We start from the raw sequence: 17,285 nt of genomic DNA, 5'->3' as shown, positions 1-17,285 counted from the left end.
GTAAAGCTTGTTTTAATCAGCCAGGCTACTGAGTCCTGGAGTTGGTACAATGTGTTAAATCTTGTACAATCAAGTTCAAGACAAAAGGGTTGAAAAGGAGAGACTCAGCAGATAGTAGTTGATTGTGCAATTGAGGTCAGGTGACTCAAACATCACTATAAAAGTGTGGGATGGTTAGTGGAGTGGTCATCATCTGAGCAGACTTAGAGAGGAAAAGCTTTAGTTCAAGGGGCTTTGGTGAGAAGAGGCTGAAATGGTAATGGAAGAGTTGAAGTAAGAAAGGGCCACCCTATTCGAGGAATAAAAAGCATTTGACAAGTAGGTATAAGTAAGGGTAGATTTTATATCATTTTTTTCCTCTTGTCATAGACAGTGAGATTGGCAGCCAAAACAGGGGAATGCTCCTCTTGCAGAATGTGTGTCATCAGGGAAGCCAGCAATATCCCTGATGACTGCATCGCAAGAAGTGCATCCAGCTGCAGCTCCTGACACAAGCTGAGTTAAGGAATTGGAGCTGGAGTTGGATGAATTCCTGATCATTCAGGAGGCAGAGGGGGTGACAGACAGGAGTTACAGGGATACTATCACCACCCAGAAGACAGGAGGAGCGAAATTGGGTGACAATCAGGACAGGAAAAGCGAACAGGCAGGCGGTGCAGGGCACCCATGTGGTTGTACGTGGTGGAAATGTTCTATTTCAATGCGGGGAAAGACTGTCAGCTCAATGTTCTAGGCTTTCACTGCTTTATAAACAATAGAACCAAGGGGATGAAATGGAGAGGAGTGGCATTGCTCATCAGGGAAAATATCACAGCTGAGCTCAGGCAGGACAGACTCGAGGGCTCGTCTACTGATACTATATGGGTGGAGCTGAGGAATGGGAAATGTATGACCACACTCATGGGGTTGTATTATAGACCGCCCAGTAATCAACAAGAATTGGAGGAGCAAATTTGTAGAGAGAAGGCAGACAGCTACAGGATACACAAGGTTGTGATAGTAGGAGATTTTAATTTTCCACATATTAACTGGCACTCCCATACTGTAAAAGGGCTGGATGGCTTGGAGTTTGTCAAAAGTGTTCAGGAAAATTTTCGATATCAATACAATACTGGATCTCTTATTAGGAAATACGACAGGACAGGTGTCAGAGGTATGTGCAGGGGAACATTTCAGGTCTAGTGATCATAATGCCATTAGTTTCAAGTTAATTATGGAGAAGGATAGGTCTGGGTCTCGGGTAGAGATTCTAAATTGGAGAATGGTCAATTTTGAGGAAATGAGAAAGGATCTATGATGAGTGGATTGGATGTTGTTTTTGAGCAAGGATGTGCGAGGTAAATGGAGGACCTTCAAATGTGAAATTTTGAGAGTGGAGAGTTTGTATGTTTCTGTCAAGATTAAAGGCAAGGTTATCAGCCATAGAGAACTGTGGTTTTTGAGGGATATTGGGGATCTGGTTCGGAAGAAGAGAGAGGTGTGTAGCAGGTATAGACAATATGGACCAAATGATGTACTTGAGGAGGTTTATAAATGCAAGAAAAACCTCAGAAAATATATCAGGAAGGCTAAAAGAAGACATGAGGTTGCCTTTGCAGACAACATGAAGGAAAATCCAAAGGGTTTCTACAGGTATATTAAGAGCAAAAGGATAGAAGGGTCAAAATTGGTCCGCTTGAAGATCAGAGTGGTCAGCTTTGTATGGAGTCAAAAGATGTGGGGGAGAACTTAAATGTTTTTCATCAGTATTCACTCAAGAAATAGACACAGAGTTGTTGGAAGTAAGGAAAACAAGCAGTGAGGTCATGGAACTTATACAGATTAAGGAGAAGGAAGAGCTTGTGGTCTTAAAGCAAATAAGGGTGGATAAATCCCCAAGGCCTGACAAGATATTCCCTTGGTCTTTGAGAGAGGCTAGTGTAGAAATTGCAGGGGCTCTGGCAGAAATATATAAATATATAGCCACGGGTTTGGTGCCAGAGGATTGGAGGGTAGCTCATTTGTTCCATTGTTTAAAGAAGACTCCAAAAGTAACCTTTGAAATTATAGGCCGATGAGCCTGATGTCAGTAGAAGGTAAATTATTGATAGGAGTTCTAAGAGATCGGATATACAATTATTTGGATAGCCAGAAACTGATTAGGGATAGTCAACATTGCTTTGTACATGGTAGGTCATGTTTAACCAATCTCGTAAGAGTTTTTCAAAGAGGTTACCAGGAACATTGATGAAAGAAAGGCTGTGGATGTTGTGTACATGGACTTTAGTAAAGCCTTTGACAAGGTCCCACATGGAGGTTAGTCAGGAAGGTACAGGTGCTAGGTATTCATTGTGAAGTAGTGAATTGGATTTGACAATGTCTGGATGAGAGAAGCCAAAGAGTAATGGAGGATGATTGCTTCTCAGACTGGAGCCCTGTGACTAGTGGTGTGCCTCAGGGATTGACACTGGAACAATTGTTGTTTGTCATCTATATCAATGATCTGGATGATAATATGGTAAACTGGATCAGCATATTTGCAGATGACACTGAGATTGGAGGTGTAGTGGACAATGAAGAAGGTTTTCAAACTTTGCAGAGGGATCTGGACCAGCTGGAAAATAGGCTGAAAAAGGGCAGATGGAATTTAATGGAGACAAGTGTAAGGTGTTGCATTTTGGAAGGATCAAACCAAGAATGTGCATACACGGTAACTGGTAGGGCACTGAGAAGTGCAGTAGAACAGAGGGATCTGGCAATACAGATACATAATTCCCTGAAAGTGGCATCACAGGTGTATAATGCTCAAAGGAGAGCATTTGGCATATTGGCCTTCATAAATCAAAGTATTTATGAGATGGCATGGTTGACATAGCGGTTAGTGCAATCCCTTTACAGCGCCAGTGATTGGGACCGAACCGGGGTTCGATTCACGTGCTGTCTGTAAGGAGTTTGTATGTTCTCCTTGTGTCTGTGTGGGTTTTTCATGGTGCTCCAGTTTCCTCCACCCTTCAAAAATGAACTGGGATGTAGGTTTATTGGATGTAAATTGGGCGACACAGACAGGTTAAACAGGTTAGATCTTTATTTCCTGGAACGTAGAAGAATAAGGGGAGATTTGATAGAGGTATTTAAAATTTGAGGCAGAAAGACAAAGTAAATGTCGGTCGGCTTTTTCCACTGAGAGTGGGTGAGATGCAAACCAGAGAACATAGGTTAAGGGTGAAAGGGAAAAAGTTTAGGGAGAACATGAAGGGGAATTAGTTACCAGGTGAAGTGGTGAATATGGGCTCAATTTTAATATTTGAGAAGAAATTGGACTGGTACATGGATGGGAGAGGTATGGAGGGCTATGGACTGGGTGCAGGTCAGTGAGACTAGGCAAAAAAAAAGATTCAGCACTAGAAGGGCCGAAGGGGCCTGTTTCTGTGCTGTAATGTTATATGGTTCTGTTTGTACAATATGTTGGTGAGACCACACTTGGAGTATTGTGTGCACTTCTAGCTGCCCAGCTACAGGAAGAATGTCATTAAGGTGGAAATGACGCAGGAAATAGTCTCATACAAATGTGACCGGAACTGAAGGGTTTGAACTCCAAGGAGAGACTGGATGCTGAGGGGTAACTTTACAGAGGTGCACAAAATCATGAATAGTTAAAGTTAATTTCCCTGGATAGGGAATTCAAAAATTAGAGGGCTTAGATTTAAGGGGAGAGGAATAATTTAAAGGGGACCATAGGGGGAAACCTTTCCACAAAGAGGGTGTTAGCTTTATTTATTTAGACATTCAGCATGGAAGCAAGCCATTTCAGCCCACTGGTACATCCTGCCCAATTTACCCCAGTATACCCCCAATTAACCTATACCCCCATAATGTTTTTGAACGAGTGGGAGGAAACAGGAGCCCTCAGAGAAAACCCACGCAGACATGAGGAGAACATACAAACTCCTTACAGACTGCGTGGGATTTGAACACTCTCCGGTCCCAATAGTTGGTGTAAAGGCGTTGTGCTAACCACTACACCAATCGTACTGCCCCTGTGGAGCTGTGTGGAATGAATTGCCAGAGGAAGTGGTCATGGAAGGTGTAATTACAGAATTTAGAAGACATTAAGAAAAGAACAGTAAAATCCCTGTTATCTGGAATTCAAGCAACTGGCAACCTCAAGAAGATGGCAAAAAAAATTGCAGAAAATAAATGGGTTTAAAAAAATTGCTTTGGTGCACCTTGCCATTAGTTCTCTAGCACACAATCTCCCGGAAAACTCACTTATCTGGCATCTACTAATCCCTGTAGGTGCCAGATACCAGGGATTTGACTATACATGGTTAGGAATTCTTTAGAGGGATATGGGCCAAATACAGGGAAATAGAACTTGCTCAGGGAGGCAACTTGGCCAGCATGGATGAGTTGGACCAAAGGGCTTGTTTCCATGCTGTAAAACTCTATAACTTATGACTCAAAAGCAGTGGTCCTCCTTTCAGTCAAATTGCTCAGGATACTTCAGAATTTCCCTTTCAACACCAACAGGCTTTTGACTTCCATCAGCTGGTATTTCATTTAACTTAGACATACAGCACAGTAACAGGCCCTATTTGCCCTCAAGCCTGTGCCACCCCTCCCCCCCGATAACTCCCAATTAACCTACACCCGCAGTAAGTTTATGAAAGGTAGGAGGAAACCGGAGCACCTGGAGGAAACCTAAGCAGACACAGGGAGAATTCCATGACAGTGTTGGATTCGAACCCTGGTCGCTGGCACTGTAAGAACATTGTGCTAACTACCTCATGCCACCTCTGTGAACTGCGCAACACTCAACATGTTGTCCTCTAACTTGGTGAAGTTTGTGCAACCCATCTGCTGAGCCATTATTCACACACATTGAAGATGAGATCACATCAGCCTGTATTATTGTGGGCAGTACTCTGACTAGCCTGGCTTTTCTCTTCAAGCATGCATAAATATTTGGATCAGCACCTATAAACCCTCAAGCAGAAAGAACCATTTGATCGAATTACTTTGAACACATATTGAAGCTTTGACACCTGTCCAACTTTGTTGGATATTGCCAAATTTCACATGGGTTGTCCAGGGATTGGTTAACCACACACTGAAAGTCTGCATTTTCCACTGCTAAAAGAAACATCAGAACTCAAGCCAAAGTCCCACCTGTCTTTCTTCTCTGGTAGATTTCAATTTGAGTGAACAGATGCTTACCCTTGTTTAAATGGCTTGCCACCAACTTTTTAAAAAAAATTAATTCTGTTAAATATCAACCTGACACTACAAAGATTACAATGGGCTGCTTGTCACTGATCTACAGAAAAAGGATGCACCTACTTTTCCTGAATTCATCAATTATCAATTTGACGCTAAACAATAATCTTTATTATGAGCAATGGCAAACCCCTGAGAAATGTGTTGTCTTCTGATTGGCTCAGAACTGTCCCAACTACAGGGATGGAAAAAAACAGCCATGCCCCTTGGCTTGGCCAACTGTCAAAAACTATGAAAATTTCTGAGAAGCCCAATGCAAAAAAAAACATGCAATTTAAAGAAAGGTAAAGGATTACATGAAATCGTGTTTTATTTAAAACATTGAAGTAAACTCAAATCAAGCAAAGGTAATTGACCGATGCTTACCCGGGTACTCCTCCCTCCCTTCTCAATGTCTATGTGAGGCATTGCCTCAAGAAGGCAGCCAACCTCATAAAGATCTCCCATTACTCTGGTCACAACCTTTTCTCACTTCGACCTTCAGGAAGAAGGTACAGAAGCCTCTAGGTTCAAGAACAGTGTTTTTTTCCAACAGCTCTTGAACCTCTCCTTACTGCTACCATTATAATCTACTCCAGCACCACAAAAAGAATGTCTGCACCATTGAAATCACTTTTTTCTTTCAGTATTGAAATTTTAAATATTTGTCGCTTATATTCATTATCTTCTCTTCCCACCGTGGCCCCAAGAAAGAAAGCTAAATATTTTCCTAAAAGAATGCAAGCTATTTTCAAAGAAAATATAGATACAATTTCTCACGGTCTAATCTCTTTACATCAAATTGCAAGATGAATAAAAGACAAATGAAAGAAAAACATTTTTTTCCAATCAGCAAACTGATGAGAAAACATCAATGATTAGATTAAATTGTTGCAAATAGTTTTCAAAATATGGAGAGTTTTCCTACAATTATAAAAAGGTAATTACAGCTCAGAAAACACACAACTATTAATGACAGATGCTTATTCACTATTTGCCAGATATAGATTTCAGATTTATTGTCAGAGTATATACAGGACATCACATACAAGGCTGAGAATTTTTTTCCTGTGGGCGAGGCAGAATTACCACTTATTGGTAGTGCAAAAAAACTGTTCACAGCATATACATGTAAATAAAGAAACGTAAAAGGATAATGAATGTAAACAAACTGACTATGCAATACAGAGAGAATGAAAAAAAAACAAAGTGGACAAGTAAGAGTCCTTAAATGAGTCCCTGATTGAGTTTGTTGTTGAGGAGACTGATAGTGGAGGGGGAGCAGCTGTTGCCGAACCTGGTGGGTCTTGTGGCACCTATGCTTCTTTCCTGATGGCAGCAGTGAGAACAAAGCATGTGCTAGGTGGGATGGATCCTTGATGATTGCTGCTGTTAGCCAATGGCAGTGTTCCCTGTAGATGTTCTCAATAGTGGGGAGGGTTTTGCCTGTGATATGTGTCCATTATCTTTTGCAGGGCTTTATGCTCAGAGGTATTGGTGTCCCCGTACCAGACCATAATGCAACTGGTCAGCACTATCCACCACACGTGTTTTGCTGGGGTTTCTTGTGTCATTCTGCGAACACAGGAGGAAGTACAGGCGCTGACGTGCTTTCTTCACTATGGCTTTAGTGTGTTGGGTCCAGGAAAGATCCTCTAAGATAGTGACTCCCAAGAACTGAAATTTGCTAACCCTCTCCACCTCTGATCCCCAATGATCACTGGATTGTAAACCTCTGGCTTTCCCTTCCTGAAGTCAACAATCAACTCCGTAGTATTGGTGACATTGTGTGGAAGGTTGTTGGGGGTGCACCATTCAGCCAAATTTTCAATCTCCTGTATGCTGACTCATCATCTTTTTTTGTATACAACCCAGAACTGTGGTGTCATCGGCAAATTTGTAGTGTTATTGTCATACTGAGCCACACAGCTGCAGATTTAAAGTGGTTAGAGGAGGGGGCTAAGAACGCAGCCCTGTGGTACTGTGGTACCGATAAGAGATTGTTGAGGAGATGATCCTACCAATCCTCACTGATTGTGGTCCGGAGGTGAGGAAACACATGATCCAATTACACTGTAGGGTGTTGAGTCCCAGGTCTTGGAATTTCTGATCAGTTTTGAGGGGATAATAAACCTAAAGTAATTTCCCATGTTTTGCACTGTCTCTGTCAATGAAGAAGCAAAGATGCAGGGAGTCTTGAAAAAGAATCTGAAAATGTATAAAATAAAGTCAAATAAAAACAAAACCAAAAGACAAAAATGAAAGATAATTATGAGGTCATACAAAATTAAGAACATTGAATTGACTGGCAGTTCTGCTCAACAGATCTCTGTATGTGCAAATGCATTTAACTGGAAGCAGATGTGGACTGATTTTAACCTGTATCTAAAACTAAGGTTCATTTTTTGCTGTAAGAGTGGTATCAAAAATACATTAAAATATGAAAGTATTTCATAATATTTAAACTCAAAAGTGTGCATTGAATTTAAAGACAGAGCAAAGATTTAATCTCCCTCCCCAGCTCCAAAACCATTCTCCTAATATTTTAACTGTTGTGCATTCATATCAATTGAACTTTACCCCCAATATCCCAGTGGTGGGAACACAATCTCCAGGTAAATTATTTCAGTTCACCCAGGCATCTAATTTTGCCATTGTTTCAAAAGTGCTACCAGAAAAAGTCAAGACACATGTCAAATTGATCAAGTGCGAAGAGTTGTCTCTTGGTTCATGGACGGTTCTGCCTCCTCAAGATCTTCCTCAAAAAGAGATTCTTTGTTCATTTTGAGCTATTGTTTCTGAGGCCACGTGCCAAGTTTTAAAAAAAATGGGGATGCATTCTAGATCCAGTGTCGTTTTTACATTCGTACATTACAAAAGCTTACAGCATTAGTACCACCACATTCATTGCTCTCAAACCATTAAAGATAAAAGGAAAAGCAACTTCCGGGATGATTGTTACAGAGACATGATGATCATAAGAACCAATGCTATTCAAAATTTATAAAGAGAAGAAAGGAAATAGGCTGAAGGGACATGTGTTTAAATTAGTTCAAAGTTGACTGGTGTGGGGCCACGTTCAATTTAAATTTAAATAATGGAAGCAGTAGGTGATTCCATATTTATAAAGAGATCATTACCGTTATTCTTCATGAACTCGTGATTAATATAGGTATAGAAATGACTGAAGGATCTATCCTATTTGACTCAGAGCACAGTCAGTACTAGGGCTGTAAAATGGTAATAATGTTTCCAATTTCCAGGAGCTGCTTTATCCTCTGTGGACTACTGATGGACGTGCACCTTCAAAGAGGCCATCCCGACTCAATTGAATGGACAAATAGGAACAGGGATGAAAGGAGATGTAAAAGACATTGGACAAAAACTATTCAAGGCTCTCCAATATTGACGGATTATCAGGTCAGGCCCTATTTAATTCTCATTGAGATACTGCAGGATGTGCAAGAATAAAGTGGCAGAATTTTTCTCAGTTCCTCTAACCAAAGGGTCTCCTGCTAGGATGAAGTTCGGAAACAGCTATTAACAATTTGGTATGAAACCCAAGAGAATGTTCTTCATGTTCATATTATAGAAGAATACAGAGAATGCATTGCAAAAGTGAAAAAAAGAGAAAAAAGAAAAGGGGAAAAGGAACAAGTTGAGAAAATTATCATTGAAACTTTGGCTGGATGTGGTGTTCAGAGGTTAATGTGAGATGTAAAAAAATACCCGAGATTCTCGAAGAACAAAAATAATGTGGGGATGTCACCATGCTGTTTTCAGTAACAATATCTCAATATCTAGCTGACAAAACATTGCTGGTCTATTCATGTGCAGTACACAAAAGTGCTGGAGAAACTCAACAGGTTGCTCAGCATCCACAGAACACAAAAGGCAGTCAACGTTTCAGGCCTGAGCTATTCATTTTGTCATGTATCACCTGGTAGTCCCATGAAAGAGAGTCAAAGAGTTGCTGACCAATACTAACAATAAATCTTTAACACTGGTTTACAGAAGGCACTAAGAAAACCCCTGTCATGAAGGAGTTTAGGAAATATTCCAAATTCACCATTTCCCTCCCCCCCACCACCCCCAGCAACGATATTCACCACACTTCATGTTTCAAATTAAGCAGCTGCTGAATTCCCCTTTCTGAAAGAATTCTGTTTAGCATTTGAAAATATAGACCTCTTCTGAGAGCTAAATCAACTCTCCTTCCAGAACGTTGCCAGCTTCTAACACTATCTGGAGTGCATAGTGCAACACTGAACAGATTAGCCACTTTTGAAACCTCCAAGTGTCGATTGTTTCAGGATGTAAATCATGGTTCAGACTTTGAGATCAGTTGTGGAATCAATGGTGCTCACCAATTGCTTCAACAGCAGCTTCCCAGAATTATCCAGTGTCTTTTGAGTTCTAGGCTTCCGTTTTCTAAATATATATTTCCATCAGTTCTCAGTTAAGGGGAATTAAGGGGATGCTATTAAGCTGGCTAGTCAACTAATACATTAAATAGGTCTCTCAAACAAGACAATGTTTTACACACTCTACAGAATGTTAAATGTTGAACATATAAATGAGATAAAGGGAGAAGATGAGATATTATGTGAGCTTTGTTAAATGAAACCCATTAATCCACACCTCAGAAGTTGCATTGGGAGGGAGGGGTGTGTGTGTTTGAGTGAAAGTTGGGAAGTGGGATGATAAGGCTGGAGTCAAGGCTTATCCCAATCTGCTTCAATGTGGCATGTTAAGAATCTCATCTCTCTGCACAGCAGCTACCAACTCAGATACAAACATACAAGGAAATCATTATGTCACTGTCCATGCACTGAGAGCAGAGACCCTGTGTAAGCAGCAGAGGAGTTCACCATCTTGCAAATTATTTAACTATCATTCCTGTTTGCCATGTCCTGGTCCCATCTGTGGAAGTCTATGGTTCCATATTGACCTCAACTAATCACTGCAGAATTGATCCAACTGGGATGGAAGCACATCAACCTCGAAAGTTAAAGAAGGAGAATACAATGACAACATTTGCAATAGTTCTGCACCCTTCAAGGTTTAGTTGACCAATGCAATTGTTTCTTTGGTACATAGATTAGATTACAGCAATACAATAGATGAAGGAATAGACCCTTCACCCCACGATATCTGTGCTGAACATGATCCCAAATAAATCTCTATTGCTTGTACAAGATACACATCCCTCTATTCCCTGATTATTAATCTATCTAGAAGCCTATCATATCTGCTTCTACTATTATCCCTGGCAGCCCGTACCAGGAAGCTTCAACAGCTTTGCATCACATATCTCCTTTAAACTTTCACCCCTCACCGAAAATACATGACATTTGTACCGTGAGAAAGATTCTGTCTACTCTATCAATGCCGTAATGAAGCTTCCCTCAAAGATCTATCTGTCTATGGACATGATTCTCCATTTCCTATCTCATTCCTGTAACTTTAATGAGATCTCTGAAATGCAATTAAAGTGATATTACCAAGCAATCGACTAGTCAATCGTAAGAAATTCTTACAGACAGTGAAGGAGGAAATTAAAAAGAGAAAAGAGAGAGAATTAAAACTTCTGATAAATCATGAAACAGTTTGGAACAGACGGAAAACTGAAAGACCTTAAGCAAAATAATCCTTTCTTAAAAAGCAGGTTTATAATCTTTTAAAGTTAAATTAAGTAATCCATAGATATAAAATTATCTTTTAAGAAGGCAACAAGTCATCTTCCAATAATAATTGGTATTGTTCAGCAGTTCAAGAGCCATGAGGTAGAGTTACAGCTAATCAAGTCCTTGGTTAGACTTATTTTGCTCAATTCTGGTCACCTCATTACTGCAAAGATGTGAATGCTATGGAGAATGTGCAGAGGAGATTTACAAGGATGTTCCCTGGATTGGAGGGCCTCCCTTTTGAGGGTAGGTTGAATGAACTTGATCTTCTTGGAGTGATGGAGGATGAGGAGTGACCTGATAGAGGTGTTCAAGATGATGAGGCATTGATTCTGTGGATGGCCAGAGGCTTTTTCCCAAGAGTGAAATGGCTAACATGAAGGGGCATAATTTTAAGGTGCATGGCAGTAATACAAGGGGGGATGTAAGAAGTTAGGTTTTAAACACAACAGAGACCGGTGGCAGCATAGTATTGGTGGCGGAAGCAGGTACCATAGGATATTTTAATAAACTATTAGATTGGCACACAGAACTGAAAACAATTAGGGTTATGCAGTGGAGAAATTATAAACAGTGAGAGTGAGTTATTAGGTTAGCACAATGCTATGGGCCGAAGGGTTTTGTACTGTGCTTTAGATTTCTATGTTCTTTAAGCATACACTTCCCACTCATAAAATAATGTTTCCCTTGCTCTGTTCTAATCGATCTCTCTCTCTGTAACTCTGCCCCCTGAATTGTCCTTTTTTTAAACTGCTGTTCTCCATAGGGAGTTGATTAGCTAGACACCTCGCAAAACAAATTTTCTCAATGTAAGTGTGATAATAAATTGAATTGAGTGAACAAGCGTGAAGCTGAAGGAACTCAGTGGGCTAGGAAGCATCATCCATGGAGACAAATGGTCCCTACCTGAAACATTGACAGGCATTTCCAAGGTTCCATTTATTGTCACATAATAATGTGCATAAAAATGTAATATACATGATGCACTTTCTGCTGTAAGGCAAAGAGCCAAAATGAGTATTGTCTGACACCCCTGGCAATAAGAGAAAGAGAAGCAAAAGAGAGTCCCTTCAAAAACAGGGGGTCCATGAATTTGCCTCTGCTGCTTCCACTCAAGCTCTGGGTCCAAATCTCGGATATGGTCAGGAGGAGGCCTTCTTGCCCTCAGCACCCTCTCGAATGCCGGTTCCAATACCTGGGTCCTGTCCCCCAGCATCCCGAAGCCCGTGTGGGTCCTTAGACCTCATGTTGCTAGCAGCCTGCCGCCTGGGTGGGTCCTTAAGCCCATCGCTGGTCCACGGCCCAGGTCATCCTCCCGGAGGGTCGTCCCAGCTTAGAAGCAGAGCAAGACCGGCAGAGTTCCCAAACCCCGGGCACAGGCATCCTCCAGCCAGCACCTCGAGTGCCACAATGTCTCGCTCTTATTCATCCGAGGACACTTCAGCTCCTGCGACTTCACAGGATAGATGGTCCGGTCACTGATTGTTGGGTCAGGCGTTTCCATAAAAATGAAACATGAGAAATCAATTTCCCGGCAACAACAACAAAATCAGCTCACTTTCCTGGGTCAGAACCCGCACAAGATAGCCTGGGGAGGACCTCAGCAACATTAGCTCACTTTCCTGGGTCAGAACCCACCCAAGATAACCTGGGGAGGACCTCATCAACATCAGCTCACTTTCCTGGGACAGAACCCGCACAAGATAACCTGGGGAGGACCTCAGCAACATGAGCTCACTTTCCTGGGTCAGAACCTTCACAAGATAACCTGGGGAGGACCTCAGCAACATGAGCTCACTTTCCTGGGTCAGAACCTTCACAAGATAATCTGGGGAGGACCTCAGCAACACGCCACAGAGCATCGCGCGTTATTTAGCAAAACGTGGAAATTCCTTCCACTTCATTCCATACGCGCTCGCAGTGATTATCTCTTTGTCGTTTCAAGGAGAAACGGGAAGAAGGACCATGCAATTTTTATGCCCAAAATGAGTAGTTATTTTTATTCAACGCTTTCAATAAAAGAACAGTTGTAATCCGGGAAGAGCGTTACTTTTATATATTAAAAAAATAACTTGCCTGATTATTGCGTTCAGGAAATATTATTGATACATTCGATAGTTATCACGCGCCTATTTTCAATTACATCCCATTGTTCACTGGCCTTGTAGATGACACGTTTATAGCGGCGACGGCGAGGACACAGTGACAGAGGTGCGGCGGGGTGTCTCCCCTATACATGGCGATGATGGTTGTCCAGAGAAGAGTCAAACTTTTAAAATAGTACAGTATGCCCAGTAGTTTAAGAGAGCGCGAGATGAAGGTAGTTTAAAATATCGGACGCTCTCACGTCTAATTCTTTTTTTTAAAAAAACCTTCGAACTAAAGAGGGAAGGTCTGAGTCGATGCCAGTGTTCAATAAAGTTCCTGATTAACACGTCGCTCACCGGCTTCAGCAGAACCCCCTCTACGAACAGAGAGACATGATGCCGTCCCTCCTTCCCCAGTGGGTTCTGCCCCCGATCTCCCCATCCCTTGTCCTGCCCCGATCCCCTCATCCCTTGTCCTGCCTCCGATCCCCCCCATCCCTTGTCCCGCTTCCGATCCCCCATCCCTTGTCCTGCCCCCGATCCCCCCATCCCTTGTCCCGCTTCCGATCCCCCATCCCTTGTCCTGCCCCCGATCCGCCCTTCCCTTGTCCTGCCCCCGATCCCCCATCCCTTGTCCTGCCTCCGATCCCCATCCCTTGTCCCGCCTCCGATCCCCCATCCCTTGTCCTGCCCCCGATCCGCCCTTCCCTTGTCCTGCCCCCGATCTCCCCATCCCTTGTCCTGCCCCGATCCCCTCATCCCTTGTCCCGCCTCCGATCCCCCATCCCTTGTCCTGCCCCCGATCCCCCCATCCCTTGTCCCGCTTCCGATCCCCCCATCCCTTGTCCCGCTTCCGATCCCCCATCCCTTGTCCTGCCCCCGATCCGCCCTTCCCTTGTCCTGCCCCCGATCCCCCATCCCTTGTCCTGCCTCCGATCCCCTATCCCTTGTCCTGCCTCCGATCCCCATCCCTTGTCCCGCCTCCGATCCCCCATCCCTTGTCCCGCCTCCGAACCCCCATCCCTTGTCCTGCCTCCGATCCCCTATCCATTGTCCTGCCTCCGATCCCCCATCCTGCCTCCCTGCGCCATCAGTCTCACCCAGCACGACCCTCGGCAGCCTCGCTCGTCCACGGGCCCCCTCGGCCACTCCGCTCGGGGTATCTGCCGCAGCTTCTGCCATCGGAAGAGGTTGCGGGAGCGGTCGGGAACCGGGGAAGGGGACAGTTCAAAGACCCTCCCTGGATTCGAGCAGGAAGTCGCGATTTTGTGGGGGTGGGGAGGTGGAGGGACCCGGACCCCCGCCGTTCCGCACCGGGTACCCCAGACATCGCCCAGGACCTGGTGGGGGGGGGGGGGGGGTCCTGTCACCAAAGCGCCGCGGGGAGCGCGGAGTCCGGTCGGGGGCAATTTCACCCAGCACTTCCAACAATAACCTCGAGCTTTGTTTCAAAGCCTTGCCCTTCGAACCGCCGGCATCCCACCCGTACACCCCGGCGGCGCCGGGGAACGACCCGACGGTGCCGGCGCTCCACTCACCCTCGGCCGCCTGCCCCTCGTCAGTGACCTGCCGCTTCACATTCTCAAGCCTTGGCTGTCAGACTCCAGGGGAAGTCGGCGCGCCACCAAATCGTGTGGCCCGGACCATCCACTTCGCTGGCGGCTCCTGTTGTTCGCCGTAAACTTCGTTCTCTGTGACAAATAAAGGAGCCAAGAATTGGGCGAGTCCCTCACTCAGTCCGAGGCGGAAGCTCGGCGGGCGACTCGCTGACCTCCAGTCACAAGCTCGGCTCAGCGGCAGCCAGTGAGATCACAACCCCGCATCCTCCCCACCTACCGAAACACGGCTTCAGGCAGCAGCCCACCATCACCGAGAGAACTGTCTCACTGCCCTCCGGCAGGACTCCGCAATCACCGACTTTACAGTGCCCAAGTACAAGCTCCCAGAGAGGATCCACACACCTACTCCCTCCGCAACATCTTCGCACACACTTCGCTCCCCAGACTGAAACTAGGATTCGGAAAGTTCCCAGAGGCAAGCCACAGAATGGGTTCCACAGAGCCAATTCCCCAGACAGATGCCAAGTGCTTGTGTTTGAGTTGTAAAATACAAGCACCTGGAAATACAAAGCTGGCCAGTCAACATCTACTGAATGAGAAAGTTTCAGGGTGATGACCTCATTCATCAACTTCTCAGAGTCTATAGGAAATAGGAGTTGTTATAGGCCATTCAGACCTTTGTGTCTTCTCCACCAGTCAAGATGTGGGGGGAATGGTCCTGAGTCATCACAGAACCAATATGGTGAATGGCTTCTTACTATGTCATGGGAAATGGAAAGAAATACTTTCCCTGTCAATAACAGGCAGACTCACAGTTTGCTGGAGAGTTCTTCACAGTTGGTATCTCATCGACCCTAAGACCTCAAACAGAGCCTAAAATAGAGAGATCTTAACGGCACAGATAAAACCCAATAGAGGGGGCTCTTAATTCCCATCATGTTCATGGCTGTGTGCTCAGGCGGCTCTTGATCACGCTACTCACCCACGAGAGCATCACCAGATCCAGCTCCAACAGTGTCATCATGTTTGCAGATGACACAACAGTAATTGCCCTCGTCAGCAACAACAACGAGTCGCGCTACCGAGAAGAGGTGGAACATTTTGTGATATGGTGTGAGAGAACAGCTTGAGCTTCAACGTGGACAAGATGAAAAAGATGATCATGGATTTCGGAAGGATCAGTAACAACTACCCTCAACGACACATAAACTCTGTAGTGGAGAGTGCAGAGAGCACCAAGTTCCTTGACATTCAATTAACTAGTGATCCATCGTGGACACTTACCATCTCCTCACTTGTCAGGAAGGCACAACAGCGACTGCGGTTCCTGAGAAGATTGAAGTGGGCAAGGCTACCGGCCACCATTATGTCAATCTTCTACAGGAGCTCCATTGATAGTATCCTGGTGGGCTGCATCACAGTGTGGTACAGTTGCTGCACAGAAATAAATCGGAGGTCAATCCACAGAATGGCAGAGGGATCACTCGAGTCTCCCTCTTCCCTCCCTCCCTCATTGACATTATCTATGGGATCATTGTCTGAAGAATGCCCACAAAATTACTGAGGGCCCCTTCCACCCCTCACACAGCAACTTTCAGCTGCTCCTGTCAGGAAAGACATACAGGAGTATCAGAGCCAGCACCCCCAGGCTGAGGAACAGCTTCTTCCCATGGGCAGTGAAAAAGCTGAACGACCAAATGAACTGCTCATACTAACCATTCGAGACTCTCATATTCATGAAACAATATTTATTTATTTATTTGTACATATGAATACTTGTCTGTTTGTGTATGTGTGTTTTGCTCCAAGAACCAGAGCGCTGTTTCATCGGGTTGGTCTTGTGCAATCAGATGACGATAAACTTGATTTGATACAACAACAAAAATTGCAACTCATGTACTCCAGTCAAGCCTCCCCAGGCAAAGTTTGACTAGAAATGCTGGAACCAATCTATAGGTCAGGCAGCAACTGTGAAAAGAGATATAAGGAGGTAATGTTTCAGGTTTAAGTTCCCTGTCAGTACTGAGAAAGAGAGAAAAGTAAGTTTTAAGTTGTAGATTGGATGGAGAAGGGATGTAAAGGACAAAGGAAATAGCTCCAATATTTCAAACCCCAGGTTTCATTGAGGATATAGTGTAGATGAAGGCAAAGTGTTTGGCTGATGTCATTAGTGAAGCTCTGATTTAGTTTGGTGGGTATTTTTTGATTTGGTGAAATTTGATACATATCGATATGTATTTTTGTTTGATTCCATCATCCATATCCCAATCTCTTTCAAAGGATAAATATTAATTTCTTTTAAAGCCTTTCCAATGGTTTCTTAACAGGTTGAACCCTATCTGCCTCATTCATTCCTTTCAGCAAAACATTCCACACTTCAGCAACTCCTGGGCAGAGAGATGACTGCATGGTGAACCACTATAATCTACAGGCCACCTTCCCATACCTAGATAATGTAGCCACAATTTAATGCAAATCTCCACAAGTTCTTCTGGGCAGAAAAATGCCTGAATCTAACTTATAACAAGGAGAAATGTGTGTTCCAAACAGCACGACCAGCTGTCCTCAGCTGCGTGGTCGAGGACGGGATCATTAGATCTGACCCTGACCACATGCATTCATTGCTAGAACTACCTCTCCCACATATCCTCAAAGCACTGAAGAGATGCCTCGGGTTCTTCTCCTATTATGCTCAATGGGTCCCCAACTATGTAGAC

At 43.9% G+C, this 17,285-nt stretch overlaps 1 protein-coding gene across 3 annotated transcripts in view; it reads right to left on the bottom strand.

Moving 5' to 3' along the window:
* Positions 1-17,285, bottom strand: part of chst15 (carbohydrate (N-acetylgalactosamine 4-sulfate 6-O) sulfotransferase 15) — a 274,117-nt gene that overhangs the window by 49,561 nt on the left and 207,271 nt on the right. For 2 of the 3 annotated variants that reach the window (XM_069899744.1, XM_069899745.1), the window contains 2 exons: positions 15,853-16,002; positions 14,548-14,700 (listed from right to left, as the gene is read on the bottom strand). The gene's annotated coding sequence lies outside the window, so the exon portion shown is untranslated. Of the gene's footprint in view, positions 1-14,547; positions 14,701-14,845; positions 15,138-15,852; positions 16,003-17,285 lie in introns of those variants that run through there. The other variant, XM_069899746.1, reaches the window with a different exon arrangement.

The sequence above is a fragment of the Narcine bancroftii genome, chromosome 10 (genome assembly GCF_036971445.1).
Source record: "Narcine bancroftii isolate sNarBan1 chromosome 10, sNarBan1.hap1, whole genome shotgun sequence".
NCBI lineage: Eukaryota > Metazoa > Chordata > Chondrichthyes > Torpediniformes > Narcinidae > Narcine > Narcine bancroftii.
This window is presented reverse-complemented; position numbering and strand designations above follow the sequence as displayed.